The sequence below is a fragment of the Cygnus olor genome, chromosome 24, assembly GCF_009769625.2.
Source record: "Cygnus olor isolate bCygOlo1 chromosome 24, bCygOlo1.pri.v2, whole genome shotgun sequence".
Lineage (NCBI taxonomy): Eukaryota > Metazoa > Chordata > Aves > Anseriformes > Anatidae > Cygnus > Cygnus olor.
Window position 1 is genome coordinate 2,377,946 of NC_049192.1, and position 14,436 is coordinate 2,392,381.

The following is a 14,436-nucleotide window of genomic DNA, read 5'->3' on the forward strand; positions in this document are numbered from 1 at the left end:
TCTTCCTACTATGATTTTGTTTCAAAGACCAAAAAAATCCCCTTCTCTTGGTTGAGAAGCTTGTCAGCTTCTCAGTCTTAAGGGTGTTTGGTTAGTTAACTCCTGTAATAACCAAACATCCCACTTCTTGCCAGTTTTCTATGCTGCATGAATTAGACCATGTTGCAACTACAGTAGTAAGCTGGCAAGGTGATGCTAAACACAAATTTTTCCAACAGAATTCATGACCTAAAAATACATCTGATACTGTTTGGTTTTGTATAAAGAACATAATAGTTCAAAACAAAAATCCCATAGTAGAATTCTTTGTTGCAAGCTCACGACTGTCAACATTCCAAAAACTCACCATTTGTCAATGAGTCAATTCTGTGTCAATGGCAGAGTTGACTGGAGAGCTGTTCTCACTCTTTACCCATAGAGTAGTGGAGGACTGTAATTTCTTCACAACAAGTCATTAATTCTCAATTTGCTCTCTATCTGTTCTTGCACATAGAACTGGAAGTTCTACTGTGAACTACTTTAATTACACAGGCCTGTTTGAGCTAGTTCTTCGCAACCAGACATCAGCTTGAAATAAAAAATGAGCCAACTCTTAAGTTTGTTCCATCCTTTTTTGGGGGATAAAGTAGTTGTGTGTATTATATGCAAAGTAAACAAACATCATCTATTGCTCTACCTGTTATGAATGTTGCCAAACAAACCACTCATATCTAGGGCTGCTTTCTATGTGAAATTTAAAAAAAACTGACTAAGCCGTTTGTGGTGTAGCCACTACTCCACATTCACAGGGCCCTAATATTTTGGGTTAAGGTTCCAAGACTTACCCTGTATAGGAGAATACTTTCCAGCTTGATAGATACTGCTAATACAAAAAAGCTGACACAAAACTAGATCGGTGCTTCTAGAAACCTTCCCAAATACTTCAACCCAGCCAAAGCTTTGTTTGAAATAAACAACTCAGGTCTCTACTTTGCCAGTCTTTTGCTTTCTCTGTACTCGTTGACATTCGAGATACGTTACAGCAAAGCCCTGGAACCTCATGAATCACTTGGAAGGGTACGGTTGTGCGGTACGTGGTATAATCATGCTGAACAGTAAGGCAGATAGCTTCCAGAATGAATGGATCAGCAGGGTTCGGCTTCTTGCTGGATCCATGGTCAGTAACACGGAAGAGCTGGGTAGCTGTTGTCCTTTCTAAGGGTTTTACAGTGAAAGTTTACGTGATCTCTGCTGCGCAGCCAATGGAGTCAAAAGCAGAGCACAAAGCTGAAAAACAAGAACCCAGTCCTAAGGCCTTTCTCTTCTGTTCATTAAGGTACACACAGCAAGTAACTGTAAGAACTTGGGTGTCTCTAATCAGATCTGGTTTTATTCAGAAGAGATTAAATGCAGGCAAAGTCTCTCAAATTTTAAACTCAAAGTCAGAGCTACCGCAAGACCGTCAGAGTCTCCTGGCACTAACAGCTCAGTTGAAATCAATGCAGTCAGCCTTAATGCCCGTAGCATTACCTCTGCCACAGGGTGCTCGTCTGTCACACGATGTACCAGGCCCGTGCACAGCAGCTCTGCAGCTATGAGTTCTTGTGTAATATGGCCTTGTAGGTTCAGGGTCACTGACTTGTTTGGATGAAAACATTTGAAAGTAGAACTCCAAAAGCCGCTGAGGATAAATAGCTTCAGTTTGGATCACGGGGCCATTTGCAATTATGCTGCCGTTGACAGCCAACCGTTTTCTTCTCTGCAATTCACAATTTGCAATTCTAGCTGGAGGGGTAGGAGAAAGTCATGGCAAGACAGTGATAAATTGATTCCCCTTCACATTAAATAAGACTTACTGGAAGAAAAAGCACATTTAAATATTCTTCATTATTTCGGTGCAGATTAATGCCTAATCATAATCTTACATTTATGTAACACCATTCATCCCAAAGTGCTTTACAATGACAAACAGTTAAGAATTCCTTTACCATTGAACTGCAGCCAACTCCAGGATGCAAAGCAGCTGCCAAGTAGACAGCATGCTGCAAGGACCACGGTAAGCATCACTCTAATGAAATTCAGTAGGTGATCTCTATCAGTACAAACCGATATGTTGATTATTGAGGGAGGCTCAACTTGAAAGGCACTCTCTTCTTAGCCTGGAATGCAGTTCATCCACTTCAAACCCAATGACAGATGGGTCACCTCTCCTAGGACTGGGACCAAGAGACTCAGGGTTTGAATCTGAGGAAGAGACCTACGGTAAGAGACAGAAACAACTAAGCCTTCTCAGCTCCTTTCTCTGGCATACAAGAGCTGGCGCTCTCTTTTAAGTCAGTTAAAATGGCCTATTATTATAAATCACCTAATTACTTTGTCGTGAGAGGTCATTGTTACATAGTTTATTACGTTTGCAACCTGTGTGGTTTCTGAAAGCATACCCCAAGGAACAGTGCATATCCCAAGTAAACAACCTTTGTGTACTATTATTTGGATTAAGGGAGTGTCTACAGGCTAGTATAGTATAACAGCTGTGGGTGCCTGTTGTGCAAGAACCTGTACAAGCACGGTGACTTGTAGTCTCCAAGAACGTACACTGTAAACAGAATAGCCACAGGATCGTAAGGGAACGGCACGACTGGCTCTATCAGAGCGGATCAGAGGTAAAGCCTGAACTGCGTAGATCTGAAGAGGAGCCTCCTTTGTTCTGAGACTACAACAGAGACCTGAGCTGGGCCTGTTCCTGCAACTATGGATAAGTTCTTCCTATTCCAACGTGCATTTGCAAGTTTATGAATATATTCAGCTCTTCCAGCACGTACTCAATCATCTCATACTTCACGCAAGAAGCTGTCTCTATGCCAGCATTTCTGGAGTTCTACTGCATTATTAGGTTTCTCTCTTGCTCTATCACACAACGAGGATATACCCTATAGCCACCCATCAAAAGCATACATGGAAAACGGGTTATTCCAAACCTGTATAAATTCAGAATTCATGGAACTAAGAGAAGTGCTCTCGAATTATGCAGTATGCAAGAATGACAAGAGAGAAAAGCAGGATGCCTGCCTCAAACGTCTCCTGTGAAATTAATTCCAAGTTGCTGATGCACCACCCAAAATTCCCTCTCATCAGGAAATATCAACCGTGCTATGCTTTGAAAAAGCATCAGCATTTTCCGAGCAGCTATTAGCCAGGGGGACATTTTAGCTGCTTTGCTGTCTGCAGTGTTTCTTGTCATCTTGCATGCGTGACACAAGCTTAACAAAGTGAGTCTGCACTCTATTGATTTCTCATTAGAAGGCATGCCTCACATTTTGGACACCAGTGAGGGGAAAAAAATAACAGGGAACAAAGCCAGTCAAATATAAGCCAAACAAAATCTCTGGTGCTTCACTTCTTATGTCATCTGAATGCTGACAGCTTGATGTCTCTGGGTAATGCCACACAAGGGAAATTAGCACCATAGCACTCTTATGCACTGCCATCTGCATGTCAGCGTATGTAGAAATTTGTGCAAGCCGTTATAAAGCAAGATTGATAAAACAGGCTTGATCTTTTGCATTTCTCTGACTATGCTTATTTCCTGGAGAAAAGTGCTAATTAAAAATAACCCAGTATCGCCCCAACGTAACTGCAGCCACACTAGGATTCTTCCCTGCTGTGCTACAGCAGAAGCTTATTAGTTCATCCCACTCCAGCATATGGCCTGGTTTGGGATAGGAAATTTCCACTAACAGAGGAGACAATGCCAGAAATACAGGTGTTTGGGGACTGTCTTCCTAAGTAATTTAGGAACGTAAAACCAAAAGGGAAACAGGTCTTGTGTCTACTGGGCACATCTGACAGTTCTGTATACAAGGCAAACTAAAGAGAATTTAAAATAAACTAATAAAGTCATGTGATTTTGCCTCTTCTTACCTATGTCATGCTCCAGCAACAGACTGCCCAGATAAGCAAAGGGGTTTGGGGACCAAAGGACATTGAAAAAAATGGGAATACGAAGCTCACACACAGTTTGTCTGCACCTTTTGGAGCTTTTCCCAGTAGCTGCTCCATTATCAAAAAATTATTTGTCTTAGTTTAAAAAATACAAATATCCATTTAGCTCTGAGACTGACAGAGCTTCAGCAAGAATGAGTCTGGCCTGTTGTTTATGTGAAGCTCACGGAACACGCCCGGACAGCTTTTTCAACAGACACCGACAAAGGAAGAGGCACAAGGTGGCGTGCAGTCAGTGCTCCAGCACCAAGCAAGCTGCGCCGAGTTTGAAGAGTGCCAATCTTCAGCGTGAAGATGACAAGAGGACTTAGGCCTAAACTAAAGCACAATGTGTGAAGCTAGAAATCCCAAAACATGTGAAGACCAGCATAGATGGGATCTGTGCCCAAAACAGGACTAAGAGTGCACCTTCAAAGACTATGTAAGCAAAACTGTGTCACACTGCTAGATACAAAATCTAGGTCCTTACACGTTTTTTAAATGACTTCGAAGCCACTTCCTTTGACTGATTCAATTAATCTCTTGCTTCATCACTGCATAATTGGAAATAGAGAAAGAAGTAGATTGTTTTAGGCCACCAAAATACCAAATAGTTTCCTCACAAAGTGGCCAACGAAGCCTACACCAGCAGAGAATTATTTGGTTAAAAAGACAGATGGAATAATACAGGGTCACATTTGAGGGATGATTGTGAAAGCTATTACAGATTCACCCCAGCATTCACTCAGATATTAATGCTGAAAGTGTTTGGAAAAAATGAAGCAATCCTCTCTTGTGCAAGGGTCCATCACAAGACTTTCCACAATGTTGCTCTGCTTTTGTAAATTTTTATTGGAACACAGGTTGGAAGTGAATTTTACTCAGTGAAGTTTACCCCCCACAAATAATTGTGTAGCTTAGAAGTGAAAATCCAGATAGATACATTTTTTCCCCTCACCTGTTACTAGGAGGCAGCATTCACAAGTGTCAGGAGGTACAAATTCAGCAGAATGTGCCCGTTTTTTAACTCCAGTCATCGTGTGGAATCACAATTCAAACACTGCTTTATAAAACTGGTCCTGGCCACTATAAAAAAACCTTTCGTTGTGATAACTAGGTGCCCACTGATTTGGTACAGACGTGCCAGTGACAACACATGCCTCTGAATCGCTCCTTACCTCTGGGCCACTCCGATGGAAGATTCCCAGGGAGCTGAGGGCACTTGCTGTAATCCAGCCACAAAAATCACAGGACTTAACAACAAGAAGATTTTGGACAGTGGCAGGCACTTTGATAACAACCTGCCACTCAACCTGGATCACTCGAGCCTCTGCCAGCTCCTGCCAGGGGGTTCAAAATGTGGGCACGGATGATTTTGGCACTAATTGTAGTGTACACTGCCAGACCTGACAGGAGAAGCAGCATCACTTTCCCCTCTCGGTGCCTTGCTACTTATTTAGGTCTGTCACGTCTCCTCCTGTGCTATAAGGGCTAGTAAGAGCTACCAGGTGAATCCACGCCTGACATTTTCCAAAGCCCAAGGGAAAGCAGGGCAGTTATCCCCATGCTCCGTCCCTAATAAGTTTGATCTTACAGTCTCTGTTCTCCTGAGCCTCCCTGCAGAGATCAAAGACAGCTATGTTTGGGTGTGTGCAAGCACATACATGCAAGGAGAAGACACGTTAATTATGGTCTGAAAATTTCTCTGCTAGAAAAAGAACTCGTTCCCTCTTTGTCGTTTCCCTCACCTCTCCCCCACAGAATTTCACGCTGGCCTGATTTACTCCCTGAAACCAGCTTTGGATTGCAAATGGCCTAGGGACAAGAGACACGAACCAAGTATTTCTTGGCTGGAAGATGTGCACTTTGAAGAGCAGACACTCAGCACCAACACAGGCTCTGGTGCCACAGCACAGAGCCAGGGACTTGTTTCTTAAGCTTTACTTTCCCTGTTCGCTGAGTTGACAGGTCAGCGGTCACTGCAAAGGGGCTGGTGGAAGGGGAGGTATTTAGGCAGAAATGACTGTTTTATTTGGTTGCTACCCTCATACACACTGCTGATGTGGTGCTTAGAGAAAAAAATAAAAATAAAAATGAGGAAACTGTAATCTTCATTTTGCTGACCCAGGCTGACATCGAGTACACCCTTGTCTCTTTTGCTCCCACAAGGGAGGTTGCTGTTTGCAAGATGCGGCCTCCAAAAGGGTGTAACAAAGGCAGTGGGAGGGAAAGTGTAAAGTACAGGCTCAGCCTGGTGCATCTATCTATCAGAAGCCTGCAAGGCCTGTGCACACCTTCGCAAACTGACCCCAGGTGCTGAACCAGCTGGAATGCGCTCAGGGGAAAAAGGTGTATGCGCGGAGCTGACAAGACTCACCCTTCCTCTCGCCAGAAAGGAGGGGAGGCTGGTAGCAAGTGATGGCTTGCCAACCTCAGCAAGGGAGCACATCTGGGCCACTCCAAAGGTGGGTCTGTTGCTGTGCCAGAGTAGACTGCAGGTCCCTCCAGCTCAGATAGGTCCCTCTGCCTTGGCCAGCTCGCCAGGAGACAACCGTCTTTGTTCCTGCAGTCTGAATACCCCAGTATCGTGCCAGACAGCAATCCTTTGCTTCCAAAGCTCTAGGAACAGTTTGGGGATATTTTTGTGAGCCAGACAGGAGCACCTCCACCTCCCCCAATATCTTCCAAATTCCTTTGTAAAACAGATAATGTGATTCCTTCCTCTTCCCATTTTTAAAAATAAAACATTATTTTTTTCATGTTAAACAGCATGTGTTTTATGTTTGCCAAATCTTTTTTTTTTTCCCTGCCATTATAGTTTTGCTGATGTAAATTGCTGCTAATCTGTTGCCCCAAAATATCCGTTTGTCAGCCCCTGCAGACACCCAACGGTACCGTGATCCCTGGTGCTGATGCACACCCAAGGTGACAGTCTTTCCTATTGCTGAGGTCACATAGCTTAAAAATCTGCTGAAGTTACAACTGGAAAAGCATCTTGCTAAGATCACCGTAAGGACAAATTGCGCCCCACACATCAAATGTCTTCCCCAGCTGGTAAAGTCCTACGGCCAGAGCAGGACAGGTGCTCTTCCATCTAACCAACGTGGTCCCTACAGCATGAGGCTGAAGCACACAAGTAAGCAGGAGTGGGGGCGTGGGGGTGTTAGTGCTGCAAATGCATGCACGCTTCGTGGTGAGCCGGGAGTCTTCCAGCTCTGGGTCTCAGCACGATAACTGTCATCACCCATGGAATAAGAGACACTGGCATTATGCTCAACAAATTTGCATTCAGAGTGATAACGGAAAATCCAACTGAATTTATAACTTCATCCAAATCTTAAGGCCGAGAGGATCCTCAGCAAAGCAATAAGTATTTAATTCTCTGCTAATAGAGTGAAATAGAGATAGCAGGGAAAACGCAGGAGCTCACTATCAATGGAAACAGAGAAAGGGACACCGATATTTTAAGGCATCCACCTTTGGGTTATAAGCTGCTTATCTCAGACTGCTACATATGTGGTCTCCTTGGGAACAGAGTCAGACAATAAATCAGATGTGCCAACAACATTTATCAGAAGCTCCAACTAGCCAAAAACATCAGCTCTCCTAAGAATGCCAAATCAGTTTTGCAAGATGCACGGCCAAGCCTGGAGTCACTCTTGAAGCATGCGGCAGGGTAAGAAATGCTGCTGTTAAGCTCAAAAGAAATGTTGCTTACATTACTGTTCCTTATTGCTGAGACCTCCTGGAGCCATGAGCTGCATCAGAAGCTTCAAAGAAAGGTAAAAAGACAAAAATCAGGCTGACATTATGTAGGCATGGCTAACGCAGAGGCAGGACAATGTCTGCGTATTGTGTGCCTAATCGGCCACAGAAACAACCCAATCCACTCTTCTCACAGTTTGAAGCATGCAAGAGATTATTCTTGTCTTATTCTGAAAAGCAGAAAAAAATAAAAAGGCAAAAAAAAAAAAAAAGCACCAATACAGAGATAGAAAATGATAGGAATAAAAACAGCTTGAGAAAAGTCAGCAAGATAACAGTATGAATATTCTCTAGCTGTAACTCCGCTGCCAGACACAAGCAAAAAATCCAGACATTTCATATGTGCAAAAACAAAGCAATCTCAACCAAATCTCTCTTTGAAAAATGGTGAAAATTTCCCAACCAGTTCCAAAATGCTTCGCTGCTTATGTGTAACCAAAAGAATGTCATGGCAGGGGCACAGACCTCCATCTCATTTGCAAGGGATTTGGCCTGGGATTGACAAGTGCAAAAGAAACGGCAGCAGCTCTGCTTGGCAAGTCTTATTCATCCCGAAACCCTGACCTCCAGTGGCATCAGACATACTTTGACGGGCACGCGATCTGATAACTGACCCACAGACTGGGAGCAAATGTCTCTGGCAAAAGTGTCAGGGGATCGGGGTGAAAACGCCAGCATCTGCTCGGGTCACAGCTTTACCTGTGGCCACAAAAGAGGAAGAAGTGGCCACCCTTCCCCTTAAGCGTTGTGAAGTGACTTCAGCAATGTAGGGCTTCTTAAAAAAGCAGCTTACACCTGGTCTGGCCACAGGCTGGCAGCTCACTGACCTCCTCCATGGTGCAGACATGGTACCTGCTCCCCGGCTGTCACAGCCCCTCAGGTGAGGCGTTTTGGAGCGTACCTGAGCACAAACACTGTCCTCACACACACACACACACAAAAAAGATGATAAGGAATGGCACGGCTACTTGAACTGCAGCACCACCAGGCTCTGATCTTGTCCGTGCAAGCTGTGGTGCTAATAAAGGAGAAAATTATACTGCAGGCCCTCCCCTGATGCCAGCGCTTCCAGAGGCTGCAAAAACGATTCCCAGCAGCCAGCACCCGGCGCAGCCACGTCTGCACGGGGAGCAGCAGGCCACGGGGTGATTCCCACATCACTTGTAACAGAAACCAGAGGTGCCTCCAGGGCAGCACCGGAGCTGGAAAGGCATTTCCCTGCCTGGCAGCAGTGCGATCAGCCAGCTTCGGCCCAATTTCACATCCCCCCTGCTTCTGGCACACTTTTGGCACACTTCTGGCACACTTCTGGCACGCCTGGCTCCGTCACGGAGCCACCCACCAGTAGCACGGCACCTCCTGAACCCCCGGCCTCCAGCACCCCTGGGGCACCCCCGGGACACCCCCTGGCCCTCCTGGGGCACCCCCTGGCCCCGGGCACTCCAGGCCCCCCCAGTACCCCCTGGCCCCGGGCACGGTGCCTGGCGCCCTCTGCCGGAGCGCAGCCCGGCCTGGGGACAAAAAAAAAAAAAAAAAAAAAAAAAAAAAAAAAAAAAAAAAAAAAAAAAAACCAGAAAATTTCCAGTTAAAATCCAATTATTGGCAGTGGGGTACAGAAGGAAGGAGGCCTGCTCAGCATCTGTTTTCTCCTAGTGGAGACAACAGGAAAAAAAAAAAATAATCCATCTCTCACCTTTCTGGGGGCCGCAGCAGCCCCCGAGCACTCCCAAGTAGCTGCCACGACACTGCAGCACAAAACCACGCCGTGCCTGCTTGGTGGCCTCCTGGAGCCACAACGTGCCTGATTACCATGATCAGCTTCCAAAAAGTGCCCCGGAGCTGCAGCTGCCCGGACAGCACAGCAAATAGCCAGGCAGCCCCCTTTTCCACTAGAGGACAGTGCCACACTGGAAAGGACAACTGTGGCCCTTGCGACAGGCCGCCAGCACTGCCTGCTTTCCAAAGCACCCTCTCTGAGTCACATCTGATAACGCTGGCGTGCAGTAAAGCAGAGGACAGGCGGTGAGCCTGCAGCCAGGAGCAGAGCGACGGGAAGGACAGGACAGGACGTCCCGTCCAGCTGCTGCACAGCCTCGTGCTCTGCCTCTGTGCAACGACATCCAGCAGCCGCGCAGGAAAGGTTTTCTGATCTGCCAGACGTTAGCTGCGTTACGCTCCTCGTCTGTTGGATTTTCTTGCTCTGCCACCTTCTACACTGCATTATGCTGGGAAAGAGATTTTGGCTTGAAGTCTTTGCTCATCCCACTGACGGCTGAATGGCACTAGATCAGTTTCCATCCACTTTACTTTCATTCCCTTGCCCCGTGAAGGCAGCCAAGCCCTGGATAGAAGGTTGCTGTAATGACTGCTTTCAAGCGGGTGTTTTTCTGCCTTAACCACTGCTTTTACTGTGAGGATGAGGCAGAGATATGGACTGATTGGGCAAGCATGCTTCCATGGCACTTCTGCACAAAACACAGATCCAATATCTGATAATGCCAGGATGGAGGGGAGAGCAGAGCTTTCAAGAAAATCAGCAGTCTGGTTTAGGCAGGCAGTCTAATTCATGATCTGCATCTTTCCCTTTCTTCTTCTGATGTCTTTCTCCATTAGCAAAGTAAGAAATGAGGGAATGAATAAAGTCAGTAGAGTCTCAGAAATGGTTCATTTAATGCCTTTGCTGACATTTTCCTCTGGTTAGTCTTTAATTTGACTTCACAAACTTTTTTTTGCAGCTGTGTTTTGTCTTTTGGTGAAAGGCAGATTTTCCATAGCCACAACCAGCTTCAAATCCCGTAACTGCCATTGCCACTGGCCAAACCAAGGTCGTCCCAGGAGATTATGATCGCTGGGACTTGGCTGCCCATGGGCAACCCCTTTGTCAGGGAACCTGTGCATACTTCGGTGCATACTTCCTGCTCTGTTTTTCCTCAGAAGCATTATCAAGTGACTAATGGGTAATGGAGTGCCATTTAAATCCAATTAAATACTTCCTCACCCACTCAAGACTGCTGAAACAAAAAACAGCTACTGAGGTGTCATCCAGAGGGAAGGCCTTTAGCAGCGGTAGAGATGGGCATCAGTATTTAAGAACATCCAAGAAGCGCTGTTCACAACAAGCAGGATTGTGGAGCTCATTCACTTTGTTTTCCTCCATTAACAACCAGTCTGCCTGAAGTGAAGCAAAGCTAAACAAATGAGGTGAGGAACGAGATTTTCAGAGGAGGCAGAGTTGGGTTCTGATCATTAACACTTTTGTAGCTTTTAAACATTTCCCAGTGCTGTCACTGGGTTTCTCTCTGCGGTGACAAACACTGCCACCACCTTGCCTTTAAGCTGAAGTCCAAGACAAAACAACAATAAAATCCTACATTTAATCTAACACGGCCTCCCAGAAGCATACACTTTGCTGGAACTTATTAACCAGCTCCCAGCTTGTTCCCCGCATAATCAGTTTGTACTTCAAAGTCTCCTCTAGCAGACAGAGCTAAATGATGGTGTTAAATTCACTCATGTATAAAATTAATTAGTTTTGGGGCAGGACAGTGGATATTGGTTGTCAGAAGTCGAGATATTAGCTGAATGGGGTTACCCAGGGCTCTGGGGACCTTTGTAACTTCCCAAGCAATACCTCATTCCCTTGCACCCTGAGCGAGGTCTTTCAAGTGGGGCGGATGAGAAGAGCCCTGGTGGCTCCCTGCAGCGCATTGTTCAGCGGCATGAGAATTATCCCCGAGCGGAGCAAAAGGCTGCTCGGTGCTTGCAGAGCGCCTGCTCCCACACTTACACAGAAATACACACTTGCAAGACCAAGACGTAGCCCAGTTACAGGTTATTGCCACAGAAGTCACCCAGCATTATAAATCCCCTCCCAAACTGCTGCACCGCTCTCTGTCCAAGACAGCCGAGGCACCCAGCGGGATGCCTGAGGCCAGGTTCCCCATGAGGCTGGTAGCCAAGTGTGGGGTTAGGTGAGGCAGAGACCCCAGGCTGGCTGCGGTGAGGAGCTGGGCATTTTGTTACACACAAATCACCCCAGAGAGAAAAAAATGTCTGGCTAGTCCCTCGCTCAGGCAGTAGGCACAGGTCACATCAGGGAGCAGTACCTCTCCCTCTGTATCTCTGTTTATTTCTGGAATAAAGCTTTCCCAATTACCTTTAGGACTTTGAATTTCATTTAACTATTTTTAAGTCTCACCATTGACTCTCCCAGTCCAAGGGACCCTGGACCCACAAAGCATCAGGGCAGGTTCAAGTCCCCCTGCCTTGTTTGGCTCAATACAAGGGGCTTAGCAGCGATTTTCACATTTCACCTGAATCCAACAGTTAGCTGTAAATCCACCCCCCTCCCTGAGGCTGTGCTTGCTCTCACATCTGCGAGACAGGCGAGATGCTTTGCTAAGCCTCGGGGTGGAACCTGATGAATTGAGATGAATGATACGCAAGGAAAGCCAACAGTTCCCTGGGCTATGGACCTAGATTGTGCCAGCCCCAAACTCCTGCCACAATCAACAGAGAGCTCTCTTTGGTGCTCGACAGCAAGGCAAAAGGTCCTTAGATATAGCCAGGTTAAGACTATCTACTAAATGTAAGCAAATGCAGGGCTTTGAAAGGCCCTGGGGCAGAACTATGCACACAAACCCCTGTCTAATTTGGAAACACCAGGACCACGAGCATGCCACCTCTTGGTTTTGTTTTGTCAAACAAAACCCTGTAAAACCTCGGGCAACCAAAGTATGAGAAATGAAACATCTGTCCTTCCCATCTTCATCCCGTCCTTTGATTCCCCACATTCACACACCTCTGCAGGTGACGGGGAAAGCTCCGGCGTGTGAGCTCCCCTGAAGAGGGAACAGAACAGACACAACTTTGGTTGCTGCTACAGCAATATCCATATTCTTGTGCCCATACAGAAGCCTTAAAGAAAGATCGCCCCTTGATGCTTGACCTGCATGTTAATTTGGTGCATTCTCTAGACAACAGCAGCTCAGTGAGACAGGCAGATAACGTAGAGGCCAATGAAGAAATCCATCGATTTCAGTCTGCGGTTTCCCCACCAGCAGGCTCTCACTACAGGCTGTGATCTGCTTGCATGATGAAGTGATAATCCATTACAGCCAAGAATACTGGTCCGCAGATCATTTGAATTATAAGTGATAAAACTACGCATTTGGCAGGTTCCAGAATGTCATTATTGTGAAACATGGGGCAACATTTCCCATTTACAGCAGCGCTAAGTACATCCTCATGGCCTTTCAAATCTGTTGTGCAAATGCATATGAAAATAGCTTTTAGGAGATGCCTTGGCAATTAGCACTGTACATGCAGGGAAGAGTCAGCGACAAAGAGATTGCCTGGTAATGCTAAATGGTGTTCTTCAGAGACACGCAGACCAGACTGCTGCAGACTAATCCAACCTTCAGCTGAAATATTCCCTTGAATCTGGGATCTGCCTGAAAAATATGAGTTATGCTGCTTACATGGCTTTTAGCTCAATGTGCCACTATCAGGCACTTTGGGACACCAGGTCAGGGGCTTCCTAGAATCACTTTCCGAGGAGGGGGCACAATCATTTCTAATCCACGTTGCTCAAGTACCTTGTTTCACTTTACAGTGATTGCCCAGTAAGTTGTTTTTATGAGGGCTCTGGATTGTTGGCTTTACCATCAAAGCCACAAACCATTCTACAACTGCTGCCTCTCCGGAGGAGTCCTGCACTACAAAAAGTTCTTCAGAAATAGATGGACAAATTCCCTACTTTGTAGACTGAAAATATCAATTTCTGCCTGTTCTTCACAAGAGCTGAAAAGGAATCAGAGGTTGAAATTGAGTTTTGTTGTGTTTTTTTTTTTTTTTTAAATAAAAATAGAGAGATGCAGAAGAGTATTCAAGCGTTTACCATGGATCCCTGGGACCTGAAGCCTGGTTCCCCATTGATTTGGGTAATGCCCTGAACACTGGGGTGCACACCCGAGTCAGGTCACAAACATACCCAGCTACAATGCCACCATTATGGTCATAACCCTAAATTCTCACGGCAACGACTGCCCCCTCAGCATCCCAGATACCAGGGAATGGTATCCATGGGGTCTTCAGATCCACTATGGCTAGGACAGCAGGACCGCAGGGCTCAGCACCCTGTGCTACAGCTGCTGCTCCGTGCAGAATACACCCCGCAGCACCTGCCCAGGCCGCAGCACACGCCAGCACCAAGCCATGGTCCACCAGGCAGCTTCCTGAGCACCTTGGTCGAGCTGTGGTTGCTGCAGGATGTGACCCTGAATGCAGGACACAGGGGGACAAGGCAGCCTTGCCTGCCGGGTCCCGAGGCTGCTGCTGGTATCAGCCCTCGGCTGCCCGCCGTGACCCCAGCCGTCTCGCAGGCAGGCGGTATGTTCTGTGCAGCCGCTGTACTTTGTCACCTTCTCCTCACACACCTCACATTGGGAGAGGATTAAGCAGCATTAACTGCCTGCTCGAGGCTCTCGTCCTGCTGCTCTGCCTGCCGGGGGACCGAGATCAGGGAGAGGTCCAGGATTAGCTGCTCTTGTCCTAGCCAAAGGACAAGGAGGTGCTGGCTGCGTGCTAGCAAAGGGAAGGACTCCCCATGCTTGTGCAAGCCCTCGTTAGCTGCTGCCCGCTTCTAAACGAGACGTGGCAATGGTGCCAGCAGCCCCCAGCCTCGGGCAGATGGGTCCAGCTGGAGGAAGG

At 46.6% G+C, this 14,436-nt stretch overlaps 1 long non-coding RNA gene across 1 annotated transcript; it reads right to left on the reverse strand.

The window, feature by feature from the left end:
* Positions 1 to 825: 825 nt before the first annotated feature.
* On the reverse strand, positions 826 to 10,405 carry LOC121059304. The gene is made up of 4 exons (XR_005814478.1): positions 9,419 to 10,405; positions 7,679 to 7,730; positions 1,510 to 2,236; positions 826 to 1,266 (listed from the first exon to the last, which is right to left on the reverse strand). It is a non-coding gene; the product is annotated as an uncharacterized LOC121059304 (long non-coding RNA).
* Positions 10,406 to 14,436: the final 4,031 nt, after the last annotated feature.